Here is a 17,885-nt window from a genome sequence, read left to right as displayed (position 1 = left end):
AACTTTCGTTTACGTTCCCGAAGTTCGATTTGAAACTCTTTTCCCGATTACAGCGCAAAATAATCAGGCCCAGATAGTAACTTCATGCAAAAAAAAACTAGAGTTAAAATAACTGTGGCAGATAAGATGTGTCATTGAAATAGGGACAGCTAATGTCGATACTACCGAAGCTAAATTTATTCGCTGTTTAAACTTAGGCGCTACAGCGAGGAATATTAGCTGCTAGAAATAAATGACTGTAATAAATGATTGTAGCTGTGCGGCAAACTTCTTTAATATATGCATACGATAAGAAATTTAGGAATAACTGCCATTTTCTTAGCTACTTGAAATAATGTGCATTTTTAATGTCACCTAATATATTTGTATTTCATAGCGAAATACAAGCATTTTAGCTGTCATAGCCAATTCTTAGCAGTGACAGCTAAACTATTAGTCTTTTGACTAAGTTTGAATCAGCTACCGCGGTTTAGCTGATATTACTAAGTCATTTTTTTGCGTGCAGAGCACGGCTAGAAGGTTAAGAGAATATTATATCCAAAATAATCTTCTCTTATATTTTATATGAACTCAAAAACCTAATTAAACAAAGAAAATATTTAAGTTCTCAACATAAAAGATATAAAATAATTTTGTATATTGGGATTCCTCAAGATCCCATGCGTCGACTCGTGTTCGAAAAGTAGCGCGACGACTGTAGGATTAATCTCCCAATATATGTACACACACACACACAGCAAATTCACACTGAAAAAAGGATTTTATTGTGGAAACGAAAGTTTAATATAAAACGCGGGACAAAATTTGGCTAAAATGGAATCAATCAAATTCAATCAGGTAACTGCACAAAATTTAATTACGACTTGTGTGTTTCGTTCTCTCACTAATACATCCTACTTGACACAAGGTAATGCCAAACAAATCGTATGTAAGTCGTAAATATCTCAGTTCCGAATACAAAATCAATTTCTTCAATGCGAATGTATTGTTTCTACACTGTTAAATATTGGAGGGTCAAATTTAAACCAATTTCTTGAGTTAAATAATATTTAGTTATTTTTAACTATCATGTGTGTCAAAATATACTATTTTAATACAAAACATGTGTGTCAAAATATACTATTTTAACACAAAATATGTGTTTAAAAAAACAACCACATCTAATCAACCCATTTAAAACAATATTAAGTCATTTTTTACTAAAACAAAGGTTACATTAACGTGCACATAATAAAAAATAAACTAAATTTTAGTCAAATTTAATACATTTCTTAAGTTAAATTATTTAATTCCACTACATTAGTTAAATTTACGACATATTTAGTAGGAGCAGTGGCGACTTATAGGAATGGTTAAAAATAACTCAAATTGAGTATAATTTGACACTACGGATTTAACAGTGTAAGCGTGTAACTTGGCTGAGGTTCTTTTTGCGCATTTCTCGCGGCTTTAAGGGTATGCTGGAGTCGATGACGAACTCAAACAATGTCGATAATGCAGAGACGATCGTCACTAACTAATCACGCTATCCTTTTCGTATTTCTTGTATATACAAAACTTATATGAATGTGTGTTGCCTTGTTTTATCATATTCAACGGAAAACCTAACTATATATGTGTAGAAATCTTTCTGCAAACTTTTTCGATATTCTTAAGCTTCCAAATGCAGATGCAAAAGTAGAGCAATATTCTTCAAAATTTTTTTGTTTGGAGCATCCACACTTTCGGTATGTACAAGCTGCGAAACTTTTGGATTAGGCAAATATTACATTAAATGACAGCTTGAGATTTCACATTAAAAATTTTTTGTTCGTTTTCGTCACATATCGAGCAATGTTTCTATTTATTTTTGCACGTACTTTTATTGCGTAAAAGCATTTATAATTCTATATAATTCTATATAATTCTATATTTATAATTCTATATAACCAATACGATGTATACTTTGCAGAAAAATGTCAGTGTTCTGTCAGTAAAGTTTTCAGCTTCAACATCCCTTTAAGTCGCGTCACTTAACGCGTTTAAGGCGTGTAAATTGTAGTGGAATACGTTTACGCGTGTTCAATGGCGTGATTTGAAGCCGCAAGAAACGTGCAATAGAAGATTCGGCCAAAAGAATACATTTGGATTTTCAGTGAACACACGCGGTTCACTTCCAGCTTTCCCACGTTTTCTTCCGCTACGAGAATCCGCGGGAATCCGACTCGTCGTCGTATATCATGAGAGCGCAAACCGATCGCACGGGATAAGCGGACGTTGGTTGTGTCGCTTAAAATTACGGGCGCGACGTTGTAATAGACGTGCAAAACACGTGTAGATGCGCGGGTTAGATGAGGCTTGTCGAAACCGGACGGGAACGGGAACACACGGCAGTGAATAATGATCGCGCTCGTCCTTGCAAGGCTAATGCCCGCCGTATACGACCGCTTTCATCCTCGATTATCTATTAATGTCGCCGGAAAATTATCTTACGACACCGGCGCGTGCAACATACACGCGAATGCGGCAATAAGATGCTCTCACGTGTCTCGTTTTAATCGACGCGCAGGCGCAAGCGATGAAATATGCGCGTGCTAGATAACGTGACTTTCAATTTCGCGGGGAACGGATGTCGCATCGTGCTCGATCGAGCCGAGCCTTCGATCGTCCATTCTCTTCCGCCAAACTGATCTTAAGATCTAGAAGCAGCTCGCGACGTTACACTGAAGAAAAAATACTCGAAAATTTCCTTAAAAACAGGATATGAATTTATTTCTGAAATGAAATTCATTTCTGCAGACAAACTTAATATTCTACGAGTGAATTCTCAGGTATTTCCTTCTCCGTATCAATAGTCATTGTTTGAAATTCGTCTCAAGTGAGATACTCAGATTTTAATTCAAAGTTAAATGAGATTTTTTCAATTGAATCGCGACTATACAGATATAAGTGTCACATTTATCGTAATTCAACTGAAAAACTTGGGTCTCAATGGATAATCGGAAGTGCTAACAAATTTTATCGGAAAAGTTAATTGGAAAAACAAAGTTACGATTCCTCACCAGATGATGACAAGAACTGCGAATACCGGTCTCGTTTTTTTTTTTTTTTATTACAAAGAGATTTCCATATAAGTATGTAGTTTGACGACAAGAGAAGGATCTCTCGCAGCCTGATTCATCCAAGTCGACCTCATCACACCACCATAAGCGTCATCGTCGTTACTTCCCGGCGAAAGCGAGCTCGGCAACGAGGTTCTATGTACAGTAAAGACCGCGCCATAAAAATCCTCGTCACTCGTCACCTACGAGAGACCGAAGGAGAGAAGGAGAGGAGAACGCTCGTGTCCGCGTTGCAACAAAGTCGCGCGGTTCACTTTTGCTCTCGGCGGTGCCCAAAAGCAGCGACCAAAACGACCGATCCATCGTTCATTCGCGGAGTGAAACATACACAGAGAAAGAGAAATTTATAGTAAAAATTACTATAGAATTTTGTAATTGAGGAATAGTCGACATCCAACAATTCCTTGTCATTTAATCTGTTATTTATATTTTAGCACCTGAAATACGTCATTAACTTTGCCAAATTTATTGTTTCTTAGCAAAATAGATCGTAATGACTCTATTCTGCTGAATCTATTTCTGCACTTGGTTAGATGGCGTGCGAGTGGGTGGACGGATCAAGGTGCGTGAATTTGGAATGATCAAGATGTGGTCACCGACGAGATATTACTAAAGACTGTCAGCCTAAATTTTCGACTCGGCCAAAGGGCCCGGAGGAGCCAGGAGATAATTGAAGAACAATATCGTTTTTCACACAAAGACGTTTCTGTCTGTCCGTGTGACTACCCTTATGAAAAAATACGAAAAGACCCTCAATTTTGGATGTTAACACTCAAATTTAGGTGTTTATCTCCAGTTTATTGGGTGTTTACACCCAAAATTGAGGGTTTTTTCGTAAGAGTATACCATCGACATATAATACTGGACGGAGCATTGTGCCGAAATCGTATTGACAGACGTAGAAAAAAAAAATCGTATTGACATACGTAGAAAGAGACAAGACGATGTAAGTAGGATAACAGTAAAAATATACACTGAGAGAAGAATTTAGTAAATATTATCAAAATTTGGTTACTATTACTAAATGGTAGACGTAAATATAGCGGGCCAAAGCTATGGCAATACTTATTAATTAATTTAGTTCTGTAAAATAAATTATTTATTTGACAGAAGTAAAATTTATTTGCTTCCAGAATATATTTGGTAAATAAAACTTATTGAATAGTTGAGCAAAATAAGCGATTTTGTAGTAGTTACAAAATTTTTGGTAGGTTCAACCAACCATCTGTAATAATAGATATTGAAACGATGTAATAGCTGCGAATGAATGAATTTTTCGTTGTGCTGTAACAAAACATACTTATACTGGTAACAAAATAGAACTCGTACCTACTGAATTTTTTATTACATAGGATATAACAATTTCATAACAATTATCAAATATCTGCTCATATCTGTAATATATTTCATATTAAATATTTAACATTAAGTAATTATTACTAAATTATTTAATTGATGTTACTGTGAATGCAATTACGTCATACTCCCGATCTTAAATATTTATATTAAATATCTTAATATCTTAATATCTTAATATCTTAATATCTTAATATCAAAATATTTATATATTAAATATATCTTAATATCTTAATATCTTAATATTAAATATTTGGTAATTATTATCATATTTAGTATTCGTTTTTAAGGATTCAACGAATTTCTGTAACTAAATGCAGTTTGTTATAGTTACCAGTCTTTTCTCTCAGTGTAGGATATAAGAAAAAGGTGAAATATAAAAATGTACGGTCAGATTTCTCGGGGTCGCTAAAGCCCGTAAGGCCGACAGTCTTTTATAGTACCTTATCGATGGTGTGGTTAAGGTTGTGTGAGTAAACCACATGGAGAAAAATAATTTTGCAAAATCTCTTAGCAAAATCGCCGTTGCTACTGCATATTCGTAGTGACATCAAGAAAATTTAGTTGACGTAACTAATTTTACAAATTATTCATTATTAGAGCAGAAGTAGTTTCATTGCTAGGATAGAAAAAATTTATTGAATGTATTTGTCCTGAGAATCACGTTAATTTGCTATTGATGCAAAATAATGTATGCTTAACAAATTTATTTGCTGTCGGAGCAAAACTGCAACTGCTTATATAAATCCATCATGGTTCCTACAGCAAACTAATTTTTAGATTCAGCAAATTATATCCAACAAATAGGGATTAATACTCTTAGCAAATCTTTTTGCTGCCCATATGATAACGAAAAGATTTTGCTGGAGCAGCAGAAAATTTGTTAGGCCAGCGAATTATTTTTCCCCGTGTAGAATCCCATTCTTGGCTATGCAAGCTGAAGAAAAATATACCAATATTTTATTGATACTGATATTAGTGGGAAAGTTTATTCGCAGAAATAAACCTTATACATCCCACATAAATAAATCTTCGATTATCTTTTTCTCAGTGTACGTGTGCTCCATGTCGGAAGTTGAAATGCTCGTATTGAAAGGCCAAAGCAACAAGAATGTCCACGATTAGACACGCGTCCGGGAATTGTTACTTTTACCCAGTCAGAACACAGCAAAGTTGTAAAAAGATTTACATGAACAAGAAACTATGATATTCTCTTCGTGTGCGCGCGCGCGCGCTCATGACCTCGCTGACGGTGCAATAAAGGCGGAACCGATCCCGCTGCGAAGCGGGAAAAATTGCCGCTTGTCTCACCGACAAAGGGAAAGAGTTGTTTGACCGGCGACGAAACATTTCTCTCTCTCTCTCTCTCTCTCTCTCTCGTGTGTCGAGATCTGATAAGAGCGCCGCGCCGCGTCATGTCGCGCACGCGGATCCGGAAAGTACGCGCGACGTGTCGCATTGTCGTCTTCTCTCTCCTTGGCCTCTGGCCCGCGATTATGAACACAATGGCTCGTAAACAATAGAGAAATCGTGCAAGACCCCGGCGCTCTCTGCGGCCGGCGATGTATCGTCCGTCCGCCTTCGGCTGCGCGCGCGCGTGATATTACATTCAGCCACGTGGTTGTGAATTATTATGATCGCGCGGCTACCGCGCGATACACACACATACACACACATCACGTATCCACGATGGTCCGCATCTGTCCGACGACGACGACGACGACGACGACGACGACGACGACGACGACGTGCAAGCGCACGCGACAGGAGGCGCGTGCGACGACGCTCCCCGACTTTCATACGCAATATTGAACTTGGCGTCGACTATAATTAGATTTTCTCGGGGGAGACGACGGGGATAACATATTTTCCACGCGGCGACGCTGGAAAGTGCGGACCGCTCGTCACCGGCTTCAATCGTAATCGATGGGCTAATTAGCGGTGTCCTTCGCGTAACGGAGCAGCTAGTCGGTTGTGTAAGAAACAAAAAGCAGTATTCCGAACTAACCGACTTCTAATTTGATTCTGATGTCAAATCAATTGGATCTTGGCTTGAAGATCACCTTGCCTAAATATAAAAAGAGAGAAATCTGGAGACTCGTGGCTGACTCGGGAATATTAGAATAGATTAGCCCATTATAAGGAGGCTTTGGCCTATTAGGCACTTGTTAGTTAAGTTGTGTAATTGATTATAATAGTTAATTAGTTGCTGCGTTTGATATATATGTAAACTTCTAATTTACGAGTAATTTACGATGGAAGTTTGTAACTTACTTGTAACTTACTTGTAATTTACGATTTAAGAGTAGTTGTTATTTTAAATACAGTTATTTTGTTTAGTAAATCTGATTGATCATTAAACCCACAAATAATTAAATCGATTAATTACGGTTATAAAATAATTCGACTGTGTGTAAGACTATTACAGTTGTATCTTCCCGTTGAATTCTCGATGAATTTTGTCGAGATAGACTTCGTTATAAACTGAAAAGATGTCAAAATTCCTGAAAGAATTATTCTGACGTCGGAATGGTTCCTGAGATTCTGAAATAATTTAGAAAGAGAGACATCGGAATGATTCTTCAAAGATTTATCCTATTTTCTCCAACTCCTTGCGGTGCACTTGGAAATCTTTGATGTTCGCTGAATAATTGACAAGCGTCACCCTTGCATTACCGGCGTCGAGGGTGCAACGCAATAGCGTGAAGAACGCATAACAATCATTAGTAACGGCGCGAAGGGTTAAAGGAGCACATTAATATCAATTTCCTGTTTTCCCGTCAACCTCCCTCCTGACTGCCGGCAGCTTTTTCTCAAAGCGTAACATTAACCACGGTACTTGGAGATAGTAACGAGGCGCTCTCTCTCTCTCTTTCTCTCTCTCTCTCTCTCTCTCTCTCTCACACTCTCTCACTCTCTCTCAGCGTGTATAAATAGGAAGAAACCGAAGAGAAGAGCGAAGCGTCGACGAGCATGGAAGATAGATAAAAAGTCACGTGTGTGCATTCGAAGCGCAGACGACGACGACGACGACGAATATCCCACGCGCACCAGAAAATCATATCCCCCGCGGGGATATTTATCCGGGAGGGGAGGAAATGATTCGGGCATCGTAAGCGCCATTCGTGTCGGTCGCGAACTCGTAAAATTCACCGTGTTAGCCCGCAGGGAGATTGTATCGTGAAACAACAAGCTACAAAGCTCGCGCGCTTGCCGCTTTACGCCCGCCTATTTCATCCGACGCAGTTTTAAAGGGCGATAAAGCACGCATATATAAAGCTCGATATATCACGCGCGCATTTCAAAGCCTCTAAATGCGCGTTTGTCGGCCCTTCTGAGAAATGGCACTCTGTGTTTTCGGCCGTTTGTCACTCTCGGCGCGCGCGCGCGCGGAAACGGCAATCACGGCCGCCCTCGATGAATTTTTACGAGCTTTCGCGTGCACTCGTCGCCCGCGAAGTAATACACAGTTATTTAAAAGTCGGAGTGCTTAGGAGCGCTCTCCAAAAATTTCATCTCGAAAATCGCGATTGAAGTGTGCAAAATCGCCAGCCAGTGTCGCATCGATCACGCTGACCGATCGAATATCGCGAAAATAACATCCAGACATTAGATGGAAATGGAAGGATACTTCAGTTCAATCAGAAATTTACCCACCGTGTGAATTGTGCGACGTTTCGCCGTAGATTTTTCCATGTAAACCCGAATCGAAATTTTGACCCTATGTTGAACCTTGAATTCTACATCACAGTAGGAGCTAAGATAGCAAAGTGAGTTTAATTCTAATGATATAATTTACTCCTACTTTGACCATGATGATGTCTGAAGTTTCCGCTTTCGATTTCTTTAGCGTCAAAGTAGGTTTAGTTGTGAACCTCTATTGAAGCATTAGCTCTTACATAGAATATATGTATTTTGTAGAATTCAAGGTTCTCAACATAGGATTAAAATTTCATAACATAGGATTAAAAACTCGGAAATGAGCATCAATATCGTCAAAATAGCGCGAGTCGGAATTTTGATGCTACTTTGACGCTCTTAAGGATAGTTTGCGCCTACTTAAACGGTTTATAGCCTAGGTAAAATCTACTTTGACGATATTGATACTCATTAACTTCTCTTTTGAACCTTGAATTCTACCTTGTCAAAATTTTGACGCTCTTAAAAATAGATTGAGCCTATTTAAATAATCTACAAGGTGAAACTTATTTTGACGATATTGACACTCATTTTCGAGTCGAAATTTTGACCATATATTGAACCTTGAATTCTACACCGCAGTAGAAGCTAAGATAGCAAAGTGAGTTTAATTCTAATGATATAATTTATTTTCCCGAGTCGAAATTTGGACTCTATGTTGAACTTTGAATTCTATAAAATACATATATTATATGTAGTAAATATATATATTCTATGTAGTAAATACATATATATATATATATATATATATATATATGTTGAACCTTGAATTCTATAAAATACATATATTCTATGTAGTAAATACATTTATTTTATGTAGAAGTTTCAACAAAGATTCAACAAAGATTCGCAACTGAACCTACTTTACTTTCTAAGATTCTATTATACAACCTACTTTGACGCTAAAGAAAGCGAAAGCGGAAATTTCAGACATCATCAGGGTCAAAATTAATTCTAATGATATAATTAATTTCTACTTTAACCCTGATGATGTCTGAAATACATGAAACAAATAAAACGTATATTTTGTATGCTATTTGACGTTTCTGTTTCGATATTTATTAAATTTTTTAAATATTTCTATAAAATACATATATTCTATGTAGAAGCTAAAGCTTCAATAGAGGTTCGCAACTGAATCTACTTTGTCATCTAAGATCCTATTATTATACGCTACTTTGACGCAAAAGAAAGCGAAAGCGGAAATTTCAGACATCATCAGGGTCAAAGTAGGAGTAAATTATATCATTAGAATTAAACCTACTTTGCTATCTTAGCTTCTACTGCGGTGTAGAATTCAAGGTCCAACATAGAATCAAAATTTCGACTCGAAGGTTTCATCTAGGCGCAAACTATCGTTACACGGAAAAAAAGATTTGTTAATATATGAAGAACTAAAAGTATTAATTGCAGGAGCAAATTTTCTTGCTTTCGTAACAAAATTATTTAATTGTGATAGCTAAAAGATTTGCTAATATGTATATTAGCAAATCTTTTAGCTATCACAATTAAATAACTTTGCTATAAAAGCAAAAGAATTTGCTTCTGCAGCTAATATTTACACGAAAAAAAAGATTTATGGACAACTAAAAATATTAGATGCAGGAACAAATTTTCTTGCTTTCATAGTAAAGTTATTTAGTTGTGATAGCTAATATATTAGCAAATCTTTTTTTCCGTGTAAGAGCGTCAAAGTAGCATCAAAATTTCGACTCGGGAATTTTGTGAAATTTTCAACCTTTCGATACGACTATCGCTATTCGATACACGCGATTATTGGCGCGGAGTGACCGATAGATTTGAAGCGAACGATAGCTCACGTGCGCGCGTGCTCGGAGATTTATTGAACGAGAGTCCGGAAATGGGCCGCAACTCGCGGATCTGGTTCTTTGCTATTCAAGCGGCTCGAGCGTGCTTTAAAGCCTGTTTAAATACGCGGCCATTCATTTTCCGCTTTCTAATGAATGAGAAACGGCTCGAGTGTCGCGGCACAAAGCTCGCGAGACTTCGTCCGTCTGTTGTCCGGCGAGGAGACAAAGTACACACTCCGGAGATCATACGGCGGTCTGGTGTGCCGTGAACCGCGCTCACGCACGCACACACACACACACACACACACACGCACGCGTGTACACACGTAACGCGCCCACACACGGCTCTCGACCGCACCGCTCGCCCATTAAGGCTTTTCTCAATGAACGTGTACGCCGAAAATATCGCGGCACCGGATGACGAGCGAAGCCATAACGTATTTTTGTCATCTCCTCTCGCCGCGAAGATGCGGTTTCTCTTTCGTGTTCGCGGGTCGCGCGGTGCAACAACAGGAAGTAACCGCTCGTCTCGTCGCGACGACGACGAGACGAGATCGCGGGAGATTTCGCGCGTAACCAAAGCGCGAATGTTTTCAGAGCAAATAAGGGGGGAGGAGAAAAGCGCTTTTGAAGAAACGTGGAAATGATGTATCATGAGTCGATACCAAACGAATGTTTCTATTCCCGTACGATGACTGTACGAGCACACATGCACAGAGAAAAATAATTTGCCGGCCCAGCATATTTTCTGCTAGTCTAGCAAAAGCTTTTTGTTATTATATGGACAGCAAAAAGATTTGCTAAGAGTACTAATCACTATTTGCTAGATATAATTTGCTGAACCTACAAATTATTTTGCTACAAGAATGATGGATTTATATAAGTAGACGGAGAAAAATAACTTGCTGGTCCAGCAAAATTTCTGCTGACCTAGCAAAATCTTATCGTTATTATTTGGACAGTAAAAAGATTTGCTAAGAGTACTATTTGCTGTATATAATTTGCTAAATCTACAAATTATTTTGCTCTGAGAACCATGATGGATTTGTATAAGCAGTTGCAGCTTTGCTTCGATAGCAAATAAATTTGCTAAGGATACATTAATTTGCATCAATAGCAAATTAACGCGATTCTTAGGACAAATACACTCAACAAATTTTTTCTATCTTGACAACGAAACTACTTTTGCTCTGATAACGAATAACTTGTAAAATTAGTTACGTCAACTAAATTTTTTTGATGTCACTACGAATATGCAGTAGCAACGACGATTTTGCTAAAAGAGCAAAATTATTTTTCTTCGTGTAGTTGCAGTTTTGCTTTGATAGCAAATAAATTTACTAAGGATACATTATTTTGCATCAATAGCATATTAACGTGATTCTTAGGATAAATATACTCAACAAATTTTTTCTATCCTGGCAACGAAACTACTTTTGCTCTAATAACGAATAACTTGTAAAATTAGTTACGTCAAAATGTTTTGATGTCACTACGAATATGTACACTGAGAGAAGAATTTAGTAAATATTACCAAAATTTGGTTACTATTACTAAATGGTAGACGTAAATATAGCGGGCCAAAGCTATGGCAATACTTATTAATTAATTTAGTTCTGTAAAATAAATTATGTATTTGACAAAAGTAAAATTTATTTGCTTCCAGAATATATTTGGTAAATAAAACTTATTGAATAGTTGAGCAAAATAAGCGATTTTGTAATAGTTACAAAATTTTTGGTAGGTTCAACCAATCATCTGTAATAATAGATTGAAACGATGTAATAGCTCCAAATGAATGAATTTTTCGTTGTGCTGCAACAAAACATACTTATACTGGTAACAAAATAGAACTCGTACCTACTGAATTTTTTATTACATGGGATATAACAATTTCATAACAATTATCAAATATCTGTTCATAACTGTAATATATTTCATATTAAATATTTAACATTAAATAACTATTATTAAATTATTTAATTGATGTTACTGTGAATGCAATTATGTCATACTCCCAATCTATTAAATATTTGACAATTATTATCATATTTAGTATTAGTTATTAAGAATCCAACGAATTTCTGTAACTAAATGCAGTTTGTTATAGTTACCAGTTTCTCTCAGTGTAGTAGCAACGACGATTTTGCTAAAAAAGCAAAATTATTTTTCTCCGTGTAATTGCAGTTTTCCTTCGGTAGCAAATAAATTTGCTAAGGATACATTATTTTGCATCAATAGCAAATTAACGTGATTCTTAGGACAAACACACTCAACAAATTTTTTCTATCTTGACAACGAAACTACTTCTGCTCTGATAACGAATAGCTTGTAAAATTAGTTCTATCAACTAAATTTTTTTGATGTCACTACGAATATGCAGTAGCAACGACAATTTTGCTAAAAGAGCAAAACTATTTTTCTCCGTGTGTATGTGCGTGTGCGTGCATTTTTAATTGCCGCGTCACGGGAGAAGGATAATCGAATGCGATCGGTGTTCAATGGCAGACTGAAAGGTTGTAATTTTTGGAGTGAATTTGTGAACTCATCCTTCTTATCCAACGAGAACATTCTCCCATTGGAAAACAAATTCTTCCATTAGATCCACAAGATGAACAGTTCACAAACTCACTCCAAGATTTATAGACAACTTTTTAGCCCCCGACTGTACAGGGCCGCGTCTCTTTGAGCGCTTCACGCGAGCACGCTCCATGATATCGACCTCGCCGGTAATTAAAAGGTGTAAAAGCTACCCTTCCGGCTGCGGGAGTGATCGCGCGCGCGGCGCTTTTGTGCCCGGCAGCTTTAAATCCCGCGGCCGGTGTTAATTAAGCTCCTACAATCCTCCATTGTACGCGGGACTCGACGTTTTCATTTCTCGTCGTCGTCGTCGTGCTTATAACAGTGGAGCGACACTCTCTCGCTTCGAAGTATTTCCTGATACCGTTACCACACGGCGCCGATACACGGCGTGCACGCGATTTAGTTGAGCGTGAAATTGATCTCCATTTCGCCGTTTGTACTGTCGCGCGACAATGGGATGTATATTTATAAATAGAAATTAAAGTCGAGCGCGCCGATCGCTATCGCCGGAGGAATTAGAACGAAACATACTCGGTGCACCTACGAGACAGCGGGACGTGCCTCTTTTTATGCGCGTGTGCCTTTCCGATCGATTGGCCAACCGTTTCGATCCTGAAACTGTGGTATAGGGTGTCTCTCGGACTTTCTGTCCGTTTCTCCATCAACCTCAGTTAATCCTTCAAGTGGTAATTTCCGAGAAACTTTTGTGACAAAATGTTACATTCCTTGTAATTCACTCGAATTATTGTATCTTTTTTTAATTCATTGCACTCATCGCACAACTCTCTCTCTTTCAGCCTTACTGTTTCATTCAACATCTATTTTGGCACTAAAGAAAGTGAAAAGGGAAATTTCGGGCATCAGAGTCAAAGAAGAGGTAAATTGTATCATTAGAACGAAACCTGCTTAGCTCTTACTGCATTGTGGAGTTCAAGTTTTTAACATAGGGTTAACTCTCGCATGCTCGAAAGTCTGATGATTCCTATGGCGACGGGCGGACGACGCCGGCGAGGCAGTGTCAACTTTGATCTAGTCGCAGGCAGATAAAAATTGCCAGTCGTCTATTTGCCGTTGGATCTAAAGATAGCGGCGAGCCGTTTGAAGGACGATCTTGTCCCTCTTTACTCGCGGTGTGTTTAATTTCTGATTATCACATCGCCTATTATGTCGTCAAGTGTGAATACCGTTAGCGCGATAAAGGCCGTGCGAATCTGTCTTGCAAAAAGGAACAGCCACGCAAGAAAGGAAAAAGATCCTAGATATCTTGCGGCCGACATTAGTCGTAATCTGCGCACTTGTTCTTGCGTGTTGCGAGCTACACTGAGAGAAAAAATAATTGGAATAACTATAATCTCACTATATTTCGTTCATTTTATATTTCGTTTTGGCCTCAAACATATATTTATAGTTCACCTAAACATGAAGATATAGTAAATTGAACACAGATTTATAGTCACCATCTTATTACTCTATACACTGAGAGAAGGATTTAGTAAATATTATCAAAATTTGGTTACTATTACTAAATGGTAGATGTAAATATAGCGGGCCAAAGCTATGGCAAAATTTATTAATTAATTTAGTTCTGAAAAATAAATTATTTATTTGACAGAAGTAAAATTTATTTGCTTCCAGAATATATTTGGTAAATAAAACTTATTAAATAGTTGAGCAAAATAAGCGATTTTGTAATAGTTACAAAATTTTTGGTAGGTTCAACCAACCATCTGTAATAATAGATATTGAAACGATGTAATAGCTGCAAATGAGTGAATTTTTCGTTGTGCTGCAACAAAACATACACTGGTAACAAAATAGAACTCGTACCTACTGAATCTTTTATTACATGGGATATAACAATTTCATAACAATTATCAAATATCTGTTCATAACTGTAATATATTTCATATTAAATATTTAGCATTAAGTAACTATTACTAAATTATTTAATTGATATTACTGTGATTGCAATTACGTCATACTCCCGATCTATTAAATATTTGGTAATTATTATCATATTTAGTATTAGTTACTAAGGATTCAACGAATTTTTGTAACTAAATGCAGTTTGTTATAGTTACCAGTCTTTTCTCTCAGTGTATATATGGTAAAGCATCTTTTGAGAATATAGTTACATGTACCTATATTTGTCAAATATTCCAATTATATTGACTATATAAAATAGTTAATTTCTTTTACCATTCAATATTTGGAACCTTACCATATTTTTTATTTCAAATAATTATAATTCTTGGTAAAAATTTTACACGGGTTAGTTATACTATACTTATATTGTAAATATTACAAATATTATAGTAACATTTACTATAAAAATTATATTCCTAACTATAATATTTTTACTATGCCATTATAGTTCCAAATATCATACATTTTTCTCTCAGTGTACGCGAACGTCATTTAACTCTTCAACAATTCAATGTATTTTCCCGTGGCATCGCCCGCAGTTCTAAAGCGTTAAGGCTCACACGGAGAAAAATGATTGTGCTCTTTTAGCAAAATCGTCGTTGCTACTACATATTCGTAGTGACATCAAAAAAATTTAGTTGGCGTAACTAATTTTACAAGTAATTCGTTATCAGAGCAAAAGTAGTTTTGTTGCCAGGATAGAAAAAATTTGTTGAGTGTATTTGTCCTAAGAATCATGTTAATTTACTATTAGTGCAAAATAATGTATCCTTACACGGAAGAAAAGATTTGGTTGAATATGAACGATCTAGAAATTCCGATTGAAGTAACCCGAATTCTGTTTAAGTTAACAAGATTTTTGGTAGACTAACCAAACATGTGTGGTTATTTAAATAGACATGTTTGGTTAAATAATCAGATATGTTTGGTTAATCTACCAAAAATCTTGTTAACTTAAACAGAATTCGGGTTACTTCAACCGGAATTTCTGGATCGTTCATATTCAACCAGATATTTGGTTAATTCAATTAAATCTTTTTTTTTCCGTGTATGATAGCGAAAAGATTTTGCTAAACCAGCAGAATATTTGCTGTGCCAGCAAATTATTTTTCTCCGTGCATTTACAATCGTCGTAAAAGTATGGCAGTAAGAAGTAAAAATAAGAAATTAACCGATCACAGTCGAATGTGAGAGGAATAATCTATGATAGGTCAATTCCTTTACTTTTACCTCTTACAGTTATTCTTTTACAACCATTGTAGGTGCATAGAGAAACAGGATGTCCTTGCTTGGAAAATATCTCTACTTCTCACACGTTAATCTCTTTTCAAATGAGATTACGTAGCGTTAAACGAATATAAGTTACTTGCTAGATTTTGTACGTCTCTCAACGCGAAGAGAAACCCGTGTGTTCTTATTGTTCCAAAATAATTCTTCCCAAGCAAGAATGTCCCTCTTTTTTGTACGGACTGCTAGAAATTAGCGGCTGGCGAGGCGCGGTAATGGTCGTGCCGGTATTCCAAGCAGTCGGAAGCGCCCGGTGGAGAGAAACGTGCGAAAGCGCTCGTAAAAATCGTTCTATCGTGCCGGTGTGTTACGAGCAATTTCTAGCGTACGCGGGCAACCGCGCGTAATTAGCGTAGATTACGAGCGCGACATTATCGGCCCGCGTCAAGGAAATGACCTGCACAATGAACCAGCTACGATTACCACGACGACGACGACGACGACGACGACACGATGCAGTGCATCGAATTTCACGTCGCCCGACGTTGCGCGTTATTGCACATTACCGTTATTGGGAAATCCGCTATTCCGACAACTTCGCTCGCCGTTACCCAGTCAGCCGTCACGTTAATTCTACGCGGAAGAAAACCGCTTCCGCTGCACGCGCACTACTCACAACCTGCATTTTGCGGGTAACAAATACACTCTCCTGTCGGGAGCGTGGCCGGCTAGCGCCAAAACGCGCATGCATTGTCAAACTGAGAGACGTGACTATTCCCACGAATGTAACCAAACATTGAGGGAAGAATATATACTGAGAGGAGAATTTAATAAATATTATCAAAATTTGGTTACTATTACTAAATGGTAGACGTAAATATAGCGGGCCAAAGCTATGGCAATTCTTATTAATTAATTTAGTTCTGTTAAAATAAATTATTTATTTGACAGAAGTAAAATTTATTTGCTTCCAGAATATATTTGGTAAATAAAACTTATTGAATAGTTGAGCAAAATAAGCGATTTTGTAGTAGTTACAAAATTTTTGGTAGGTTCAACCAACCATCTGTAATAATAGATATTGAAACGATGTAATAGCTGCAAATGAATGAATTTTTCGTTGTGCTGCAACAAAACATACTTATATTGGTAACAAAATAAAATTCGTATTTACTGAATCTTTTATTACATGGGACATAACAATTTCATAATCATTATCAAATAACTGTTCATAACTGTAATATATTTGATATTAAATATTTAATATTAAGTAACTATTACTAAATTATTTAATTGATGACTGTGAATGCAATTATGTCATACTCCCAATCTATTAAATATTTGGCAATTATTATCATATTTAGTATTAGTTACTAAGGATTCAACGAATTTCTGTAACTAAATGCAGTTTGTTATAGTTACCAGTCTTTTCTCTCAGTGTGGCCGGCTAGCGCCAAAATGCGCATGCATTGTCAAATCAATTGGGAGACGTGACTATTCCCACGGATGTAACCCAACATTGAGAGAAGAATATAGTTGCCTTTGGTGTCAACTATACGCTTTTATGATTTTAATCACAAAAATAATTGGAAGAACCATTGTTTTAGTAAGGGTTATTAGAAAGATGGTTCTTCTAATTGTTTTTCTGGTTAAAATCACAAAAAAGTATAGTTGACGCCAAAGGCAACTATATTTTTCTCTCAGTGAAGTAGAATAGGTTGCATATTGGTAAACGTTCTTAACTTTTGGAACGTATCTATAAGATAACAAGTCAGTGTCAATAATTCATCTCCATTAATTACGCGAATTACCATGACTTGAAAAGTTTTCTACACTGAGAGGAAAGACTAGTAACTATAACAAACTGCATTTAGTTACAGAAATTCGTTGAATCCTTAAAAACGAATACTAAATATGATAATAATTACCAAATATTTAATAGATCGGGAGTATGACGTAATTGCATTCACAGTAATATCAATTAAATAATTTAGTAATAGTTACTTAATGTTAAATATTTAATATAAAATATATTACAGTTATAAACAGATATTTGAGAATTGTTATGAAATTGTTATATCCCATGTAATAAAAAATTCAGTGGGCACGAGTTCTATTGTGTTATCAATATAAGTATGTTTTGTTGCAGCACAACGAAAAATTCATTCATTTGCAGCTATTA

The 17,885-nt window shown here is 36.6% G+C and overlaps 1 protein-coding gene and 1 long non-coding RNA gene across 4 annotated transcripts in view; one reads left to right on the top strand and one right to left on the bottom strand.

The window, feature by feature from the left end:
• Nucleotides 1-17,885, top strand: part of LOC116845172 — a 102,923-nt gene that overhangs the window by 28,268 nt on the left and 56,770 nt on the right. Inside the window, exons 1-2 of one of the 3 annotated variants that reach the window (XR_004378202.1) lie at nt 13,086-13,236; nt 13,348-13,427. The exons of the other annotated variants lie outside the window; for them this stretch is intronic. This is a non-coding gene — a long non-coding RNA (uncharacterized LOC116845172). Of the gene's footprint in view, nt 1-13,085; nt 13,237-13,347; nt 13,428-17,885 lie in introns of those variants that run through there. 3 annotated transcript variants of the gene reach the window in all.
• Nucleotides 1-17,885, bottom strand: part of LOC116845166 (KN motif and ankyrin repeat domain-containing protein 2) — a 98,676-nt gene that overhangs the window by 41,597 nt on the left and 39,194 nt on the right. The gene's annotated exons all lie outside the window — the stretch shown is intronic.

The sequence above is a fragment of the Odontomachus brunneus genome, unplaced genomic scaffold (assembly GCF_010583005.1).
Source record: "Odontomachus brunneus isolate Ranch 3 - 2012 unplaced genomic scaffold, Obru_v1 Obru_scaffold_049, whole genome shotgun sequence".
In the NCBI taxonomy this organism is placed as follows: Eukaryota; Metazoa; Arthropoda; class Insecta; order Hymenoptera; family Formicidae; genus Odontomachus; species Odontomachus brunneus.
Note: the sequence above shows the minus strand (reverse complement) of the source record. Positions and strands in the feature narration are given on the sequence as shown.